This window comes from Dermacentor variabilis, chromosome 10, assembly GCF_050947875.1.
Source record: "Dermacentor variabilis isolate Ectoservices chromosome 10, ASM5094787v1, whole genome shotgun sequence".
Taxonomy (NCBI): domain Eukaryota; kingdom Metazoa; phylum Arthropoda; class Arachnida; order Ixodida; family Ixodidae; genus Dermacentor; species Dermacentor variabilis.
In genome coordinates, this window is record NC_134577.1 from 40455953 (window position 1) to 40478363 (window position 22411).

General features: G+C 44.5%; 1 long non-coding RNA gene across 1 annotated transcript; it reads left to right on the top strand.

The window, feature by feature from the left end:
- The first annotated feature begins 17354 nt into the window (after positions 1-17354).
- On the top strand, positions 17355-19406 carry LOC142559497 (uncharacterized). Its single transcript, XR_012823134.1, has 2 exons — positions 17355-17470; positions 18030-19406. It is a non-coding gene; the product is annotated as an uncharacterized LOC142559497 (long non-coding RNA).
- The last annotated feature ends 3005 nt before the right edge of the window (positions 19407-22411 follow it).

Sequence of the window (22411 nt, forward strand, 5' to 3'; positions counted from 1 at the left end):
GATCGCTCCGTGAAAAGGGGGCGCACCGATGATGTCTTCGAGTTTTTTGCCCGCCAAAAAGAAACTTTCCGTCGTTTCCATGTAGTCCACTCTGAATAGCCAGACAAACCCGTGCGAACAATCTCACCATTCCTCGTGTCTAAGTCTCTCACCCAATTTTTTGGTACAGGTTATTAAGAATCAAGGATGGCAAGCGGTGATCTCCTATTGGAGCTCCGCAACCAGAAACAATATGAAAAGCTACCCAATTTAGTATCATGTGGGAATGCCCAAGTAGTAGTAGCTCCTCATCGTACTATGAATATCACTCGTGGCGTAGTCTCCGATGATGATCTCTTGCAGCTGACTGAAGCTGAACTCCTGGAGGGCTTCAGGGAGCAGAACGTCATCAACGTCAAACGAATTAAGATGAGGCGTGACAATAAGGAAATACAGACCGAACACCTGATACTTACTTTTGACACAAGTGTTCTGCCCGAGTCCATCGAGGCCGGGTCTATCAAGCTTCGTGTTCGGCCATACGTTCATAATCCCCTGCGATGCTTCAAATGCCAGCGTTTCGGCCACAGTTCACAGAGCTGCCGAGGCCGCCAAACATGCGCGAAATGCACTCATGAGCACACCTCTGAATCTTGTGAAAACGCTCTCCACTGTGTAAACTGTGTTGGGGAGTACGCTTCATACTCGCGGTTGTGCCCATCTTGGAAGAAAGAAAAAGAAATTGTTACAATTAAAGTAAAGGAAAACATAAGTTTCAAGGAGGCACGCAGGCGGGTATCCTTCCTGCGAAAGAACACCTTTGCCGATGTGACGCGTCAGGGGGCAGCGACACAACGGCTTCAGGCGGCTGTCCCACCCACAAGCAGTGAGTCGGCAGTTACGCCATCTGCCCCCGCGACTGTTGCAGCTAGCGCTGCTCCGCCATCCCGGCAGAAGGGGCCATCTACCTCCGGGCAGGTGGCCTCAGACGAGGCCTTCACGTCAAACAAAGCGCTCGGAAGGGCGCGTGTCCAGCGCCTCGCAAGAGGCGATGGACACAACGACGAGCCAGACGGCGCCACCAGCGCCTAAGGAGCGGCGAGCCTCTCTGGACCGCTCCAAGAAAGACAAAACTCGCGTCACGGCGCCTCCAAAGGGCCCGTGAACTAATATCACTCTCCTAAACACACAGCACCAAACACATTTATCATAATGGAAACACAAATACTACAGTTGAATATACGAGGACTTCTACATAACCTCGACGACATTAACGAACTACAACACAAATACAATCCCAAGTTGCTGTGTGTTCAAGAGACACATCTGAAACCTAAAAACACAAACTTTCTTCTCAATTAATCTTCCGAAAGGACCCCGACGAGGTAACACCTGTGGCGGAGCAACAATAATAGCGGATAAGTCTGTAGCTTGCTGACCCGTCGCCCTTCAGACGCCCCTTGAGGCAGTGTCAGCTCGGGTCATTATTTTCAATAAATTATTCACTGTATGTTCTATTTATCTGTATGTATGTTTTATCTCGAAAAATCAGACTTTTATATCCTTATTATCCAGCTTCCCGAGCCTTACATACTCGTGGGAGATATTAGTGCTCGCCACACGATGGGGGAAGACTCACGATGCGACGCGAGAGGATTGGTAAACAACTTTTAAGTAAACACGTGTGCATGTCTGTTCAATAAAAACGAACCAACCTATTATAATATGTATCACAATTCACATTTTTCTATAGACCTATCTATTGGCTCGGCAGCTCTTATCACTTAGAATTGAGCGTCACTAAAAATCCTTATGGAGTGACCATTTTCCTGTACTTTTAAACTTAACCGTACCACATGAATGCCCTCCACACGCGCCTCGGTGGAAGCTAGCTTCTGCCGACTGGGACCATTTTAAGGAATCGACCTACCTATCACGAGATTTTTATCCCCAATTTTAGTATTGACGAATCGGTAGCGTATTTTACGGCTTTCATCATCGAAGCAGCGAATAGCTTCATTCCACAATCAAGAGGTGGCTCATCCAAAAGACGAGTTCCGTGGTGGAATGACGAGTGCAAGGAGGCGCGGAAAAAACAAAATTAAGCGTGGGCCATACTGCGCCGATCCCCAACTGAAGAAAATTTGATAGCATTTAAAAACATTAAATCACAGGGAAGACGAACGCGACGGCAAGCTAAGAAGACAAGCTGGGAGAGGTTCTTATGCGGCATTAACTGGTACACACAGGAGGCAAAATTATGGAATGGGCTAAGGAGACTTAAGGGACAACAAATTCATCCGTTGCCCCTTGTTCATACATAGGGAAACAAGTTGGAAGACCAGGCCGATGCCCTTGGTGAACACTTCGAGCGCGTGTATAGCTCCACTCACTATTCGGGGAACTTTTTGAAACATAAAGCAATAGAAGAACTTCAGCCACTGAATCGAAAATGTATCCCAAACGATCCTTATAACCATCCTTTTACCATGGCCGAACTTAAAGCTTCCTTATCACCTTGTCAAAGCTCTGCACCGGGCCCCGATATAATTATGTACGCAATGCTTAAGCACCTGCACTCCGACACACAAATCACGCTGCTCACACTTTTCAATACTATCTGGGCTGCTGGTAACCTCCCACCTAAGTGGAAAGAAGCTATTGTGATCCCGGTTTTGAAGTATCATAGCGGTTACTAGCTGCCTTTGCAAGCTTTTTGAAGAAATGATCAATCGCCATCTCGTACATTTCCTAGAGTCCAGCAAAATTCTTTACCCATTTCAATGTGGCTTCAGGTAAGGGCGATCTACAACCGACCATCTCGTGCGCATGGAAGCAAGCATTCGCGATGCCTTCGTGTACAAACAATCTTTCTTGTCCGTATTTCTTGATATGGGAAAAACGTACGACACAACTTGGCGGTACGGAATCCTGCGCGGCCTTTCGGCGCTGGGAATCCGCGGCAATATGTTAAACATTATAGAGAGCTACCTAGAGAACCGTACATTTTGGGCGAAAATCGGTCATGCACTGTAGCGTACGTTCAAACAGGAAACTGGGGTGCCCCAGGGTGGCGTGCTCAGCTGCACGCTCTTTGTCGTAAAGATGAGCACGATTCGTGCATCATTACCATCAGCTATTTTTTATTCCGTCTACGTAGACGACATACAAATAGGTTTCAAATCCTGCAACCTCACAGTGTATGAGAGACAGGTGCAGCAGGGCCTAAACAAGGTGTCCAAGTGGGCAGACCAAAATGGATTTAAAATCAACCCCAACAAAAGCTCTTGTGTTCTCTTCACAAGAAAGAGAGGCCTGGTCCCAGATCCTTCTGTAGAACTGGAGCCTCGCTAAAATCATTCCAGAATGTTAATTGCCCGAGACAGCTGGTTATTCCAATGTTCTTGTACAGTGCTTCTAATACATTAGATGTTTCTTCAGAAATATGGAGGTTAGACGGGCTTATCCGCAGACGGATTAAGAAAGTTCTTCACCTTCTTCCGGACTTCCCTAATATTCAGATTTGGTTACTACCAGAAATCAGGGATTCGGAGGTTATCCAGTTGCAAAGAGTGCCAGAGGTTGTTCAATTTACAAGCCTTGCGCGTCTTCTTAGACTAAGAGACACATTCGTTGACTATTTTTGACAATATAATAAATAAGAACTTCCTAAGAATTTCTGAACTTAGCCAAGTCCCTTCTGGAATCACTTCACCGAAAGCAGTTGAAGTGGCATTGAAGAGAGGATCACAGAAGTGGTGGTCCAACCTTAACGTTGCTAACATTTGGCTTTATCATGACTCCAAGTTATTGAAGGAGGGCGATCGTTCAAAGGCACTACGCCTCAGCACGAATCCTTATCCCATGAGGTCTCTGACTAGCAAACAAAGAAGCGATCCGACGTCACGGCTTTGCCATAGATGCCATAAAACACCTGATACAACTTTCTACATCCTGTAAGAATTCGAGTCCGTTCACCTGGGACGAACCGAGCGCCACAACTTCGTCGCTATGCAGATGGCCCGCCTATAGTCAGGGAAAAGAATCCGAGCTTCGTGGTTCGTGAAGAGCCTCGTCTGACGACTAGCGAAGGAACTAGGTTGAAACCTCATCTCGTCATTGAAACTGATGACGAGGTTCTTGTAGTCGGCTTGGCTGTCGTTTTGGACGCTTATGAGGGGGTTATAAAGGACACAGCGCGTGAAAATGCATCTAAGTATGCTGCTCTGAAGAGCTGCTTCGACGCACGTAAGAGTTTTTCCTCGCGGGGTATAGTTTTTGGGGCTAGGAGCATGGTCTACCGAGAAACCTTGCAGTTAGGTGGGACCCTGGGTTTGTCTCGAACAGATTTGTCCTGGTTCAGTGCTTGTGTCCTTCGAGGTAGCCTCATTCTTGTGAATAGATTTTGAAAACGAGTGTAGGTTCGCCTTATAGTTCCATATCGCGTTCCTTTTAGATTTCTTTGTGGGTTTAATGTGTTATTTCACTCTGTTGTACTTTGTGAGTTCCCTTTCTTTGCTTTTCAATTTACATTATTTCATTACTTTATAATCTTAAGTGTTCTTATTACGATGTATTCAGTTAGACGGATGGTCATCGCATTAAACGAAAGTAATTTACATAATATACGATAGCTTTTACTTAGATAGTTTGAATACTTTCGATGTCTTGGGGAGGCCAGCATCGGACTGTAAGGGCCAACATGAGGTGGGATTTTCCCGCCGGTTCTGGTCCTTCCCAAACGTCCTTCACATTAAGTCTTGCTGTGGCCACAGGCACGCGGCGACAGGCCAGGTGGGAGAGGTTTCTGTCGGGAATAAATTTTATACGCAAGAAAAAAAGAGTGTGGAATGTGCTCAGAAAACTGAAGGGGCAGGAACTGCATCCGCTACCTTCGGTAAATAACCAAGGTAACATGTTGGAAGAACAGGCAGACACTCTTGAAAAAAAAAAAAAAGGTTTCAGTATGTATATAGTTCCGCGCACAACACACAGACATATGCTTCCTCCGTATGGAACCCATATAAACAATGTGAAATTAATTGTATTGAATCGGTCCAGAGGATGGCTATTCGTTTTGTTTACCGTAGCTTCAACCGAGAATTTTCATCGTCAGCTGCTCTTGCTGAATTAAACCTCCAGTTTCTTTCTAGACGGCGGTACATAGAATCTCTGAAGATTTTCTATTCGTATAAGAACTCTCCTTGTCACCTATCAGATTCCTCCCTTTTAACGCCTGCTTGCCCGACTTCAAATAGAGCTGATCATGCCTCTAATATCAGACCACTCCATCCACGCACTAACACTATCAAATACAATTTTTTTCCTCCACATGATCGAACAGTGGAATTTGTTACCTGCCGAAGTTCGTTTGTTACCCATTTCTCAATTTTTAAATGTTATTGCTGATGTATAGTTCCTTTACACATTTCTATTTCTATGTTCCTGTTTCTGCATATCATAATTAGTTTTAATCGCATGTACACCCACTCCTGCCATAGCCCTAACGGGCTGCAGTATGCATAAATGAATAAAAATAAAATTCCTAAAAAAATAGAAGAACGCAACAGGCTGGACCACAAACGCATAAGAGACGCTTTATATAACTGTCCATTCGACATTGCTAAGCATTGAACGCCTGCAAAGGCTCTGCGCCGGGACCAGGCAGTATCGTGTATGGCGTGATCAAGAACATGCACACGGACACACACATTACATTGCTCGCACTTCTTTACATTTGGGCAGCGGGACACCTTCCAGTGGCACGGAAAGAAGCTATCGTTGATGCAGTTTTGAAACAGGCTAAAGGCCCACCCTTGGCAACAATGTACCGTCCCATAGCACTTCAAACTGCCTATGTAAGCTTTTCGAACAAACGATAAACCGCCGTCTCTTACGTTTCTTAAAATCAAACAACATGCTTGATCCCTATCAATGCGGTTTTCGAGAAGGTCCGCCCACAACCCACCATCATGTGCCCATTGAGGCAAACATGCGCGATGCATTTGCCCATAAACATTATTTCTTGTCAGTTTTTCTAGATATGTAAAAAAAACTTATGGCACCAGATGGTGCTGCAGCATTATCAGATATCTATCGGAAATGAGTATCAGTGGCAACATGCTTAGCATAACAGAAAGCTATCTCTCACACCGTACTTTCCGTGTTAGAATTGGTAATGCTTTGTGTATGTCGTTTATACAGGAAACTGGGGTGCCGCAGGGCAACGTACTTAACTGTACCATATTTATTGTTAAAATGAACTCCTTACGTTCGTATATTCCACAAAGTATATTTTATTCCGCATAGGTCGATGGTGCATAGATTGGAATTAAATCGTGTAACATCGTAGTCCGCGAGCGACACGTTCAATTTGGCCTGAACAACGTTTCAGCATGGGCACATCAGAATGGCTTCAAGCTGAATCCGCAGAAAAGCTCCTCTCTCCTCATTACAAGAAAGAGGGGCCTAGTTCCCAAGCCTTGTATCCACCTGCATGGCCCGCGCTTATCTTTGAACACACAGCACACGTTTTTTGGTGTCATACTTGGATTTAAACTCACATTCATACCACATATAAAGTATCTGAAAGCCTAATCCTTGAAAAAAATGAATATTCTTAAAATTCTGGCGCATGCGACATGGGGCAGTGGCAGGGGCTGCTTAATGAATTTGCACAGGAGCCTCGTACGGTCATGTCTGGAATATGGTTCCGTGGTGTATCAAACTGCCGCTCCAAAAGCATTAACGATTTTGGATCTCGTTCCCCATTTAGGTATTCGCCTGCCCACAGGCGTCTTCAGAACAAGTCATCTACAGAGCTTATACGTAGAATCTAATGAGTAGTCACTCGACCTGCAAAGAACATATATAAGCTTCGCGTACTTTTTCTGTGGTCTAATCCTGAACACCCATGTTATAAAACCGTTAATGATTTGACGTCTGCCACACTATTTCAAAACTGACCAATGAGAAAACCTTTCTGACTACACGTGAGGAAGCTGAGCGAGGAAATGAACGTCCCGCTACATGTGCATCCACTGTGGCTCCAACAACGCTGTTGCCACAGTGGCTGTGGCAACTGATAGAAATGCGACACGTCCTTTGTCGAAGTCACAAATTATGCTCCAGAGATGCACATCCGTATGCACTTTTTGGAGCTCCAGTCGAAGTACTTCTTTGCAGAATTCCATACCGACGCATCAAAGTCAGCTAATGGCGTATCTTACGCGGCAGTCGGACCATCCTTTTTGGAATGCAATATTCTGCACGCAGAAACGAGCATCTTTACGGCACAGGCTTATGCATTACTCCCGGCTGTACAACACATAAAGGCTTCGAAACTGCAAAATCTGTCATGTTAACAAACTCCCTAAGTTTAGTAAGACCTACAGCGTCTTTACGGAAACAAAAGAATCCAGTAGTCAACGATCTTTACTCACGTCTGTGTGCTATGTATACATCAAACCAACATATCTTAGTATGTTGGGTGCCAGGCCAGAGAGGCACAGTAGGCAATATGCTTGCAGACGAATTGACTACATTAGTAACAACGAAAGCCTGCAGCACCACCATAGCTATCCCTCCCACAGACTCGAAGCCTTTCCCGCGCAGAGCGCTGAGAAACTTTTGGCAATCCATCTGGGACCGCGAAACCTCTAATAAACTTCATTTAATTAAGCCACACATACCGAATTGGCCTTCGCTAACTAAAGCGCGACAAACTGATGTCACGTTCTATTGACTCAGAATAGGACACGCATACGGTACTCATTCTTACTTGCTGACTGGTAGCGAACCTCCCCTTTGCAACAGGTGTAATGAGAGGCTGACCCTTCTGCACGTCTGTGGTGGAGCGTCGGGAAGCAGAAGCTGAACGAAAAAAAAAGAACTTTCCTCTAGCGTACCGAGGAAACATTCCCATTCATCCGGTATTGTTTGTTGGAGCAGACCCAATTTTTGATCATAAATCAGTTTAAAATTTTTAACAAGATGACAATTTATTGCGCGTTATAAGCCCACGATATTCGCAGCATATCCTTTCATGAGCGGCTGATGCTGCTATAGTAGCGACCTGTATGGCACAGGCCTTCAGGCCCTTAGTGAGGCAGTAGTGCTGCTTGTAGAGGCATATTTTAGTACACCACCGCTTCGTAGTACATAGTTTTGCCATAGCATACGTCATGTATAATTGCCTAATTTTATTACGAAAGCATTTACGCACGCTCCAGCGAATATATTTTTAGGCCTCTGTACAGCCGTGTTTCATCCACATCTCGATATTCAATATTCTTTCACTAATGGCAGTCTATTATCATGGCCTTGGTGCTCTTTGGCCACTTCTGGCCCTTGCGCCAATAAACCCCAATCATTATCATCAAGTCTTGACAATACTCCAGAATGGGTATGCGACACTATGACAAAGAGGTACAGAATCCCTAATGCATCTAGGCATGTGTCATACTTCTCTGTGCGTACACCTCTCATCGCCATTCTTGCATCGACAAGCATTTATAAGTCGCCCTTGTTCGTCACATCGCTGCGCAGATGTCTGATACTGTGCGTCTGCCTGATTCAGTGTTAGAATATCGCATAGCATCTGAGAGGTATAGCCTAGAAAACATAACAATTCCGAGAGATTAGAAGTGTAACATTGTAACATAGAAGTGGTGCATAGACATATATTGTGCGACATAGCACGATGTACACGACGTAGGTTAACAGAAATGCGTGGATCACCGCTGGTTGCATAGGATTTCATTACACACATTCATAAACTTTTGTATGTACTCAGGATGCTCATAATTTTGCTTTCATGTGGCATGAAACAGATACTTTGAAATGACAAATTGGGCCAACTGGTTCATTGTTGGCTGGTTTTATGATATTGTGACAGTGCAGGAATAAACTTTACTCCGGTCCATCTATTCAGATTTTGTACTTAATTACTTTTCTTTTGCATTGTTGGTCATCGATAAGTCAGGTATGTATACGCTGCACCCGTCTGGACAATACCTTCTGTTGATATGCAGCGCAACCACTTATTCTCTGCTCTTCGCCTTGCGACTCCAGAAACTACGTTATTTAACTACTTAATTCTTGACTGCGTATTTTTGCAATGAGGCAAGCTGAGCGACAGCAGTCGCAACAGTGACGGGGACTACGCATAGAAGTGTGTCGGGTGAATAAAGCACGAGTAAAAGTGTGCCTTTCACTTGCCTTTCACTTGAAACAAGAAATGAAACAAGAAATGATTTTTTCGTTAGCGCGGTTTATATGATCTACGACAAATAGCTTGATGTCATCCAATACTGGGCTTTATTACACGAAATTTTATTGCGGTCCTATCACTTTAATGTTGCTGTTGAAAAGGTTACGACTTCGATTCGTCGGCAGTGAAATACTGATGTACAGTTACGCAACAATAGAGGAATAGAAGTGCATAAAGCAAAAGAAAGCACCATCTTCTGACAAATAAACTCAATAATAGGAGAAATATAATGCTATGTCATCCGTTCCGAGATACCACGAATCCTTATGCAAGAGCGCAACTAATGTCATGCTCGCGCACGACTGAACCAACTGGTAGAACGCCTGTTCAAGTACGTATTTGTCGCTTTAGGTATTTATTGCCCAAACTGACCAACTCAACTCATCTGGTTACCCATTGCATCTCACAATCAGCCCCAAGGGAAAGAAATGCAGCAGTCATCACCATCAGCCTACGTATATCCTCTCCTGGCGACTTGCATAACCCTTGACGTGCGCCTGCCGATTCAGTCTTATGCCTGCCAACTTTGTACCACCCAATTCCTTGCCGTTCTCGACTGCGCTTCACTTCCCTTGGCACCCGTTATGCAACTCTAATGCACTTCCTTTTATCGGCGCTATGCATTACACAGCCCGCTCAGCTCCATCTTTTCTTCTTAATGTCAACTGGAATATCGGCTACCTATGCTTGCTCTCTAGTCCACATCGCTATCTTCCTGTCTCTGACCGTTAGTCCTTACATTTTTTTTTCTTCCAAAGGTTATTTGTTACTCCGCAAGTGTCTGCTGCATATATTGGTATCCGTAGAAAACAATGATTTTACACTTTTTAAGGTTCGCCGCAAGCTGCCGGTGATGATTTCATAACACCTACTGGATGATGGCGAACCGTGTTTATTTTCCTGGTAATTTACTTGCCATGGTCAGTCACTTCAGCTAGGGCATAAAGCAGTACCTCAATGTTATGCATATTATTCTCCAACCTTACTTGTACACTCTGTCGGCTCAGTCGTATAATAGCAGTTACATTTACGTTACTTAGGAATTCCCATAATCTAAAAAAAAGAACATTTCTAATGCAAAGATGCGCAAGTTATAATTGCTGCACCATTACTCTGGTAGGGTTATAACCAAGAATTCACCCTTCTAGTAAAATTACTCACAAGTACTGCATTCCTTATCTGACATGGGCGGAAGGTAAACTATGACAGTCGGCAGTCAGTCATTAGGTATCACGTAGACAAAACTGCACGCTGCGTTAAGCAGAGGTCGAATAAGCATAAGCCAAATAGCAGAAGAATATGCTATTGGAGTCCATCTTCCAGGAATACAGCCCTCGCCAACAGTTGAAAGATACTCGTGTGTTGCATATTCACAATAATCAAATACATATTATTTATTTTATCTAATACAACATATTATTTATCTTAGCGTTTCCAAGAATGATTCTTTTGTTGGGAGTTGGCGCTCTGTTTGTGTGCTCCGCATGCCTTCGCCTGTTTTTTGTATACGATGATGATGATGATGATGATGATGATGATGATGATGATGAAAAGCTATTTCATCACCATCAGGCTGGTTACGCCCACTACAGGGCAAAGGCCTCTCCCATACTTCTCCAACAACCCCGGTCATGTACTAATTGTGGCCATGTCGTCCCTGCAAACTTCTTAATATCATCCGCCCACCTAACTTTCTGCCGCCCCCTACTACGCTTCCCTTCCCTTGGAATCCAGTCCGTAACCCTTAATGACTATCGGTTATCTTCCCTCCTCATTACATGGCCTGCCCATGCCCATTTCTTTTTCTTGATCTCACTTATTTATCCCTCTTTAAAGGGAAGGGACAGGCCGCCATTGGAATCTGAACCTGGCAACGTTTAACGCTAGAACGTTGTCTAGTGAGGCGAGTCTAGCTGTGCTAGTGAAGGAATTAGAGGGCAGTAAATGGGATATAATAGGGCTCAGTGAAATTAGGACAAAAGAAGCATATACAGTGCTAAAAAGCGGGCACGTCCTGTGCTACCGGGGTTTACCGGAGAGGCGAGAACTAGGAGTCGGATTCCTGATTAATAAGAACATAGCTGGCAACGTACAGGAATTCTATAGCATTAACGAGAGGGTGGCAAGTCTTGTTGTGAATCTTAATAAGAGGTACAAATTGAAGGTCGTACAGGTGTACGCCCCTACATCCAGTCATGATGACCAGGAAGTCGAAAGCTTCTATGAAGACGTGGAATCGGCGATGGGTAAGGTCAAAACGAAATAGACTGTACTGATGGGTGACTTCAATGCCAAGGTAGGCAAGAAGCAGGCTGGAGACAAGGCAGTGGGGGAATATGGCATAGGCACTAGGAATAGCAGGGGATAGTTATTAGTAGACTTTGCAGAACAGAATAAGATGCGGATAATGAATACCTTCTTCCGCAAACGGGATAGCCGAAAGTGGACGTGGAGGAGCCCGAATGACGAGACTAGAAATGAAATAGACTTTATACTCTGCGTTAACCCTGGCATCACACAAGATGTGGACGTGCTCGGCAAGGTGCGCTGCAGTGACCATAGGATGTTAAGAACTCAAATTAGCCTAGACTTGAGGAGGGAACGGAAGAAACTGGTACATAAGAAGCCGATCAATGAGTTAGCGGTAAGAGGGAAAATAGAGGAATTCCGGATCAAGCTACAGAACAGGTATTCGGCTTTGACACAAGAAGAGGACCTTAGTGTTGAAGCAATGAACGACATTCTTATGGGCATCATTAAGGAGTGCGCAATAGAAGTCGGTGGCAACTCCGTTAGACAGGATACCAGTAAGCTATCGCAGGAGACGGAAGATCTGATGAAGAAACGCCAATGTATGAAAGCCTCCAACCCTACAGCTAGAATAGAACTGGCAGAACTTTCCAAGTTACTCAACACGGGTAAGACAGCTGACATAAGGAAGTATAATATGGATAGAATTGAACATGCTCTCAGGAACGGAGGAAGCCTAAAAGCAGTAAAGAAGATACTAGGAATAGGCAAGAATCAGATGTATGCGTAAAGAGACAAAGCCGGCAATATCATTACTAATCTGGATGAGATCGTTCATGTGGCTGAGGAGTTCTATAGAGATTTATACAGTACCAGTGGCACCCACGACGATAATGGAAGAGAGAATAGTCTAGAGGAATTTGAAATCCCACAAGTAACGCCGGAAGAAGTAAAAGAAAGCCTTGGGAGCTATGCAAAGGGGGAAGGCAGCTGGGGAGGATCAGGTAACAGCAGATTTGTTAAAGGATGGTGGGCAGATTGTTCTAGAAAAACTGGCCACCCTGTATACGCAATGTCTCATGACTTCGAGCGTACCGGAATCTTGGAAAAACCCTAACATAATCCTAACCCATAAGAAAGGGGCGCCAAAGACTTGAAAAATTATAGACCGATCAGCTTACTGTCCGTTGCCTACAAAGTATTTACTAAGGTAATTGCAAATAGAATCAAACACCTTAGACTTCCGTCAACCAAAGGACCAGGCAGGATTCCGTAAAGGCTACTCAACAATAGACCATATTCAGACTATCAATCAGGTGATAGAGAAATGTGCGGAATACAACCAACCCTTATATATAGCTTTCATTGATTACGAGAAAGCGTTTGATTCAGTCGAAACCTCAGCAGTCATGGAAGCATTGCGGAATCAGGGTGTAGACGAGCCGTATGTAAAAATACTGAAAGATATCTATAGCGGCTCCACAGCCACCGTAGTCCTCCATAAAGAAAGCAACAAAATCTCAATAAAGAAAGGCGTCAACTAGGGAGCTACGATCTCTCCAATGCTCTTCACAGCGTGTTTACAGGAGGTATTCAGAGACCTGGATTGGGAAGAATTGGGAATAAGAGTTAATGGAGAATACCTTAGTAACTTGCGATTCGCTGATGATATTGCCTTGCTTAGTAACTCAGGGGACCAAGTGCAATGCATGCTCACTGACCTGGAGAGGCAAAACAGGAGGGTGGGTATAAAAATTAACCTGCATAAAAGTAATGTTTAACAGTCTCGGAAGAGAACAGCAGTTTACGATAGGTAGCGAGGCACTGGAAGTGGTAAGAGAATACATCTACTTAGGACAGGTAGTGACGGCGGATCCGGATCATGAGACTGAAATAATCAGAAGAATACGAATGGGCTGGGGGGCGTTTGGCAGGCAATCTCAGATCATGAACAGCAGGTTGCCACTATCCCTCAAGAGAAAAGTATAAAACAGCTGTGTCTTACCAGTACTCACGTACGGGGCAGAAACCTGGAGGCTTACGAAAAGGGCTCTACTTAAATTGAGGACGACGCAACGAGCTATGGAAAGAAGAATGATAGGTGTAACGTTAAGGGATAAGAAAAGAGCAGATTGGGTGAGGGAACAAACGCGAGTTAATGATATCTTAGTTGAAATCAAGAAAAAGAAATGGGGGGGGGGGGGCATGGGCAGGACAGTGAATGAGGAGGGAAGATAACCGATGGTCATTAAGGGTTACGGAGTGGATTCAAACGGAAGGGAAGCGTAGCAGGGGGCGGCAGAAAGTTAGGTGGGCGGATGAGATTAAGAAGTTTGCAGGGACAACATGGTCACAATTAGTACATGACCGGGGTAGTTGGTGAAGTATGGGAGAGGCCTTTGCCCTGCAGTGGGCGTAACCAGGCTGATCATGATGATGATGATGAAAGGGAAGGGTGCAATGCAATCGAGGGGGGGGGGAAGAACTACTTGAAGTAGGCCTCCACTATCCTCTCAGCCCACTCCAGGATAGCCTCCTGAAGATCGGGCCTCGAGCTGCGCAAGGCAGCCTCCCACTGCTCCTCACTAGATATTAATTGCTTGAGGAAAGGGGGAAGGGGGTGCTTAGGGCACCCCCACATGATGTGGTTTAAGTCTGCTTTGGGAGAGACACAAAATTTACAAGAGGGAGAAAGGTAAATGGCGGGATGAATGCGTTGGAGGAGGTAAAGGTGCGATACTGCAGCTGTCACCACAGAACTTCACACCTACACTCTTAGCACGGTACCTTTTATGGTAACCTGTAATCACAAGTAACTTATAAAATAAAGGTTACATGCAAAATATGTTGATGTTTTAATTAAATGTTGTTACGTATAGCTATATCTATAGGTTACAAGAGTCAAAATTGACGGATTTAGAGGTTAATTCAGCGCAAGGCGCCTTGTAACCTTTAGATTCTAACCTCTAAAGAACACTGCAGCGCATCAGTAAGGAGACCTACATCATGGATTGGACGTTTGCTGATAAATGTATTCTAATGTGTTCGTGTTCTGCATTTATGATCTGGTTATTATAAACGTAGGACTTCGGCAGTTCGGGCTGCATTCGGTCTTAATTTCTGTCAGCCAAGCAGTTACATTTTTCACGATATAAAAACAAAAAAGAAATCTTGCACGATCGCACTTGCGTGTTCATCCGCGCGCTGTTCTTTGACGACTCTCCATACTTGGCGCACCAGCTTTATTTGAAATATCAGCAACGAAGACTGTGTCATCGAATGATGTGGCGTGCACTGCCTGCCGAAACCCAGCGGTCGAACGTCGCGGAAGCTCCCTGCTCTCGCACGCATTCTAGCCACCATGAGACAGGCATGTAACATCGGTATTTCAACACGAGAAACAAAAGTGGGCGAGTTTCTTTAGAACAATGAATATTTTTTAACAAATTTCATGTACGAGGCGAGAAAGAACAGTTGAAGAAAAGCACACGAACGCGATGGGTCTTTCAGTAAAAGGTTGTTGAAAACATTGGATGGTTCTATCACATATCAATATAATTCAACTTGTCTACTAAAATGTCCCTGTGCAGAACCTTTCAGTTGTCTGCATACGTTTTCTGCCTTTGACCGGGTTCGTTTCATTCCCTGCACTGCCTTGATGCTGTCAACCAAAAATTTCCCATGCTTCAACCATAAGCGCTCAAGATGAGGTTAATAGTTCGTGTGCAAGAAGCGTGTGCCTAAGAAAACCATGCCCACACGTGGTACCAGCTAGGCAGAGTGCGTACATAAGTATAAACGCGCGGCGAGGGAGCTGGGGATGCGGTACTCGCTACGCGACCGGCGTAACTGCTATGAAATAGACAACAACCTACATGTCGGCGAACCATTCTGCATTGCACTTAGGATGTTTTCTAATAAAAATTGTACCAACTGATTCCACTGCCAGCTTTCTTTGGGCATTTTAAGCTGTGCCGAAGATTGCCACTACAACGACAGCAAATTTAAGTTACAGCAGACCCGAAACGCGCCAAACGTTCAGTGAAATCAACAGGATGCCGCTACACTCACATAAAAGCGAGCGCCGTCCGCTCCGTTGTCTCTTTAGGAGGCATAGACAGATGAAAAGAGCGTTAAATGTGTGAAGCCGCCAACTGAGAAATGAAATCTTTGCCACTGTCCAAACACGAAATGCTTCCACCATCACACCGATAACATCACTGGCACCTCTGACATTTATTTCTGTAATTCATTGCTTGTTTTCATTTTTGTTTTCATTTTTTCTTGTGCCTCTAAGTGCCTCTTTCTAACATGGCGGAAGCGAGCAGGCATCAGCCACACTGGAGTGCGGCCATCCACGGTGCTATCATCTCTCCTCCTCGGTCCAATCGAGGTGACTCGAGTTGCACGCTGGGAAGATTTTAAGCGGGAGCGGGAGGCTCGGAGCCGGTGGGAGTGGTTAGCGCGCTGTCGTCCTGTCGTTGTTGTAGTTGTCGTTCTGAGACGGCCATTATATTTGACTTGTTTGGATACCATCCGATCACCATTGTCTGTAGCCTGCAGTAGTTATTACCGCTTCTACTGGGAATTTGCTGGGAACCCTCATGCCTTTGTGCAGCAGAGACCTTTTCGGTGTGTTGCGCGATCGCTGCAACGAGCCGGGTTGTGAGTGCAAGCGATACACTATTCTGCGCCTGTCGGAAAGTGACAACCTGGTGAGGTGTGAATATTGTGACCAAGTCCCAAATGCACACGGAAAAATATGTGATCTCGGTAAGCAGAATTTTTGCTTTTAATTATTTTTAGGTGGATAGTACGTGAATTCTTTATAGTTCGCAATTCAACATTTGACATAGTGCACGCTCTCGCTGCGCGTAAGTGTTTCTGAAAAAAGTTATTGTTGACATATTTGCTTCTTTATGCTCTTCGATTTACATCGAGCTAAATCTGATGTCATTTTGTGCAAATATTGGATTAGACCTTTCTAAAATATTGAGCTTGTCGGCGGGATAAGTTGTGTCAGGGCAACTAAATGACCTTAACAATACGTTTCTTGTACTGACACCGTGCTTTGGGCTGACGTAGTTGACAGAAATCGTTCAGTATTGTAGAACTTGCCTCGCGCACCCTCCGTTAGCCATGCTGTGGTGGTGCGTGACTGCCCGCGCCCTGGCTTGGAGGTAATCTCCGGTGTGTGCAGAGGTCGGGCAAGCCGAGGCGGCTCGTGGTTGCATTTCCGCTTTCTTTCGGTGCGCGTAGTGCCGGAGGTCGCGTAATCTCAAAAGTTCGGAGACGCGTTGAAGGGAGCAACAAAACAAACGTTCGCTCCCCTCTGCGTTCTTCAAGCCAACTTGACAGCGATTGTTCGCGGTCGTCAAATGAGATATGTTCATTTATGCCTGTGCTCGCGTGACACCATGGTTATTAGTAAGCTAATGATTACTGTTACGGCAGGTAAAAATACGTACCTTAGTTTGAGTAGTGGTCTAATGCTTTGCTATCGCTATTAGTGCTTCGCTTTTTGGGTAAAAATGCGTGTTTTTTCTATTTACTTTTAGTCAAACGGGCCAATAATTTAACATGGGAATTGGTGGTTAGCATTGACTAACTGCGAAGAATACACAATTCTCTTTTTACCGCAACGTCACCCCTTCTCTTACAACTTGCATTCAAATTTCGCACAATGATGTATAATTATATACAACGTTGTTCCGGAGAATACATATTGTATAGCTCTAGCACGAATTTTGCTTATGTACGCGTTTTTTTTTTTCGCCTAGAGCTCTGCAATGCGCTCTGCATTACTTTGTGAACACTAATAATGTTCTTTCGTTGCGTCTATAATTTCAGAAACGAAAAATGCAGCCGAGGCAAAGGCGCAATGCAATGTGCCAGGCACCGTGTTCGAGGACTCAGTGTCAGATGAAACTGTGGAAGCTTGCACATCTAGTCTGTCCTCGGTGCAATATGGTTAGTATAATGTGGAATGTTAGCCAAAGCTTTTTTGATTGCATAGTGTATCAAATATTTTAAAGCGAAGCTTTCTTTGCCACTTCCCTCGACTTTTCCACTGCTGCTGCTGTCGCTGACCTGCACGCGGCGCCAGGGAGTGGTTGAGTATGTAATGTACGAGAAATTACATTGTACGTGTACATAGTAGGGACGCAGGAGTGGCGTCTGTGAGCCCTTTCCAGCAAGAACTTATGAAAAGCCTCCAGGAGCGTTCCTATTATCCTTTAGTGAGATTTCAGTTGTATATAGTTCAGCAAACAAGCGAAAATTAGTATTATACTGATTACTTTTAGTAAAATAACATTTCATTGCTTTTTCCTGCATGCTTACTATAATGAGAGCTAAAGGTGAGCCAGTTCTAATTTTCCTTGATGTAGAATGGTTGGGCTCTTTGGGGTTGAGTTGTGCTCTGCAGTACTGCACGTTTTTTATAAATTTTACTTCATCAGTTCACATTATACTGTGCATATTTAATGTTTGATAGGCGAATGTTTATAGGCTCTAACTGTCTTTGTAGGCTCCATTGCCCAGTGGTGATATCCAGATTGCAGCTCCCCACGTCTACACATGCAGCGAGCATACGTGTGTTTATGCTGGCAGCAGGCAAGAAATAATCTGGGTCTCGAACGGCAGCCTGGAGCTAGCTGTAATTTATTATATTTTAACCTACTACATCAAGAACCTCGATCATCCATATGCATTTGCACCATTCCTGGCGCTGATGCAGAAACTTGTGCTTCCCAGCAATGTTGTACCTAGAGGGCTCATAAATGACAGATTAAAGTGTTTCTTTGCCCTTCTGAAGAAAAAGAATGTGATTGGACTCAAAGTCTAGTTAACAATTTTCACTTTGCATTAATGTTCACTTGTTGCCAGGAGGTGGTGAATAGATGCATCATTTTGTGCATTACATTTGCATGCCTTTTTTATAACTGTTTTATTGAAAATTACTGAGGTAATACATCCATTCATGCAAGTGGCACTTACTCTTGTGTACAAGTATTTTATTTAGCTGCTCAAAATTCTTAAATTCGTGCAATGTGAATTATGGCGGCCTTGCTTTGTCACTGAGTTATTCTAACTGCTAGCCTCTAGATGATAGAGTAATTGTGCAGTACTATGCATAGTAGTGTCCTAATGACCTTTTTCAATATTGATTTTAAATAGGTAGTGCATTCAAGAAGCTTGAATCCCATCCTTGACATTGTTAGCGAGACAGTAAAATGTGTCTTGTAGTAATTTTAATTAAAAAGATTTCATGTTTGTATTGTCACAAGGATCTAAACTGAGAGCTCACTATGCTGTAAGCATCACCACTTCCAGCCTTTTGTCATTTCGCCCTACAAGCCAGCACTTTGCACATCTCCTGGTTAAGCTTTGTCTGATGTTTGTAAGAGCAACAAGTTGTGTTTTGATGCCAGTGGTGGCCAATGCTAACACTAAGGAAACGTTGCTCAGGTATAGATGGGCTGCATGCATGCATGGCCTTGTGGTCCAGTCTCCTTTTTTAGGTTCACCTATAGCCAATACTTTGTATATTTTTTGCATTGGCTACATTGCATTGGAAGCGTCTTTATTGACCTGCACAGGATGTGTAAAGCTTTTTTTATGTAGTGTCCAATGTGGATCTGAACACAAGTGTGCATCTTTGCCTCGTTTTCTTGCTTCCTGACAGCAGTACAAGTTTTTACATGGACAGTTAACACGAATTCATTGACGACAAGCATGGCTGAAACACGGTGATATGATTTTTTAAATTCCTGTAATATGATGCTAGTGATAGCATTGTCTTAAATTTTCAGATCTAGTCATGTGCCAGCAAGGCCTGCTGTATTTGTGGTGTATTCTATGTTGTATTTTCAAATAAAGATGTTGCATTCTGAAGTTAACCTTATACTGCCTGTGGAACTGTCAATTTATACTCAAATTATTTATACAAGCTAACGGTGCCTCCTCCTCAGGCGTTCAAATTGTGTTTTAAACTGTATTTTTGGGCACATTGCCGTTACATATTTGCTCAAAATGTGTCGCACGGGGAGTTTCATTTTGTCAGAAATCCCAAGGGATACTAGTATACTAGTATCATAGTAGCCCTTTGTTGGCTGAAGTATGACGATTTAAGTGATTTAAATGAAAGTAAACTTTTGATACCACATTTAGTTGAGCGTTTCTTTGTTTTTTCAGAGAATTTCATGTGGGCCCGCTCTTTACATGGTCCGACGAGCAGGGTGCGGCCTAGCAACGGGGAGGCGCCACCTTGGGTTTTGTTCCAGAAAGGCCAAATCTCCGCATGGTACACCGAGCCGGCTGCCGCCAAACAGCAGAGGTGCGTCATTTCCTTCTTTTGCGGTTCTCTCTGCTTGCGCCTCTTCTTTCTTGCGCGCTTCTTTTCGCGGTCGGATTAAGCAGCCGACAACCATGCGCGGAGAAACGTGAGCCCTCGCGGAGGACGCCACTCGGCCAGTCCTTTTTGGACACTGTCTTTACACGTTGTTGCGCTTCGAAATAGTTCACCTGTCCACCTCGTGTGGTTTCCACAGGAAAGGGTGTCCCTGTGTCTCTGTCAGCCTAAGCAAAAAAAAAGAAGAAAAAAAACTGCGTTTTGCTGGCAACTTAACTTACGCAAGCCGTAACATCTCTTCGACTGCGATGATATCTAGTCAAAAAATTCTCTAGCTATTAAAAAGCACAACAAGGAGGAGCGCGGGAGTACATATCTCTACTTACGAATGGCATAGTAAATGACAGACGCATACTGTTTTTGGATATTTGTGTAGCTGTTTAGCAATAAATGCAGCAAATTTTTTGCTTTGCTTACGAAAAACGACATGTGTTCAGGCCCTTTACCCGTGCTGTTGCTGTTTTTCTCCTGCGCATGCATTTACGTTTACTGTGTGGATTGTACCAAGGGTATCATTCAGCATTTTTTCATTTTCGCATGCTAAATGACACCTTAGGAATAATCCACCGAGTAAACAAACGCATGTGCAGGAGGATAAAAACCGCAACAGCGTGAGCCACAGGTTTGAACACTTGTAGTTGGCAAAGCGAAAATTTGCCTCATTTATTGATTAGCAGCTACAGAACTGTAGCCCAAAAGAATATGAATCTGTCACTTACAATATCCTATTCGAAAGTAAAGAAATTTCTCTAGCTCCCGCGCTCACTTTTGTTGTACTTTTTGGGGTAGTAGGCTGCATTTTGTCTTAATATTTTTTAGGTCAAACAAGAGATGTTGCGGTATGCGTAAGGTCTAGGTTGCCTGCAAAACGCAATGTTTCTTTTCTTTTTTCACTTAGGTTGAGAGAGACACAGGGACACCCTTTGTCCCGGAAACCGCACGAGGTGGACACGTGAACTATTTCGAAGCGCAAGCGTATGTAAAGGCAGCGTCCGGAAAGGACTGGCCGGGGGGCTTCCTCCGCGAAGGCTCACATTTCTCCGCGCACGGTTGTAGTCTGCTTAATCCGGCCCCGGAAAGAAGCGCGCAAGAAAGAAGAGGCGCAAGCAGAAAGAAGCGCGAAAGAAGGAAGAGACGCGCCTCTGTTGCTAGGCGACAACTGCCTGGGCGGAGCATGCGCAGAGCAACGGGCTTTTATGAAGCATACCGCAGAAAGAAGCCCGAAAGAAAGTAGAGCCGCGTCCCCGTTGCTAGGCGACACCGGCTCTATATACGGAGCATGCGCAGCACGGTGTCCATCTGGGACCTCCTGCAAGCCGCTTTGTGTAAACATTTTAATCGTTCAAACGGTATATTGTAAATGTAACCTTTATATTTAGGCAAAGGCACTCAAAACTGTATGCCTATACTAGAGGTTAAAGTGTTGTAACCTCTAGTTGAGGTGCACGCTTTCTTACCTTTAATAGAAGTTAAATTTGTAAAGGTTGATGTGTAACTTGTAAGTTAAAGGTGCACAAATCTGTGAGAATATACCCCTCTAATAAACGTTACCGTGCTAAGAGTGTACGCGGGGATTTGCCCATGAGTGGCGGAAAGGTTAAACGGTCTAATCGGTAGGGTGTGCAGATGTCGTGGTAGGTAATAAGTCGATCCCGCGCTGTAAACGGCGCCTCCTCCGTGGCGAGGTCCGACACATCTGATGCCTGAGCCCGGAGTGCGTTTCTGGCGCTGTGTAAAGCAAGCTCACGGCGCAGTGTGAACAGGACTGCGGGCCGTATGCTTCATTGAGTCCGGTGGCGAGTCTCGCGGAATCTTGCGAAAGTAGTGAGACTATCCCAGTAAGGGATCGACCCACTATACCCGCCTTCTTTTGCAAAACGACGAAAGCAAAAAACTAACGGCACACTATAAATTGCGGGCACAAGCGGGGTTACTTGTCCTGCCTTTTCATTTACTAGATTACTAGATACTAGATTTACTAGATACCATACGCGAGGGAGACGCCAATAGAAGTGTCGATGTCTTTTTCTCCCAACAAAAATGCGTCACATATTAAGGTATACTTCTCGGAGTGCTCAAGACTGTTGATAAACTGCAATTTTCGATAGGTCATGGAGGCGTTTGACGGTGTTCAGAATAGAACTCCAAGGCTTCACGTCCACATCTCTATCTCCGTGCTTCTCACATACGTGTGCCATGTTTTTTTTTTGTTTTTCAACGGTGCCGCGAACGAGCGACACGAGATCAACCTCATCATGTGAGACACCCATCAGCAAAGACGACACTGGTATTTCCTGCATCGCCACCAGGACCAGCGGGGAAGGCAGCACGGTGGCCGACTATAACAGCCAGGCCAGCAAGGTGAGCTTATCGAAGACGTGACTTATTGCATATTAATATTTCTGTTGCCTTTTACTCTGCAAACGTAATTTCGTAAAAACGATTTGACGCTCTCTAAACTCCAGTGCGCCAACGTTTCTTATAACGCTTAGCAGTTA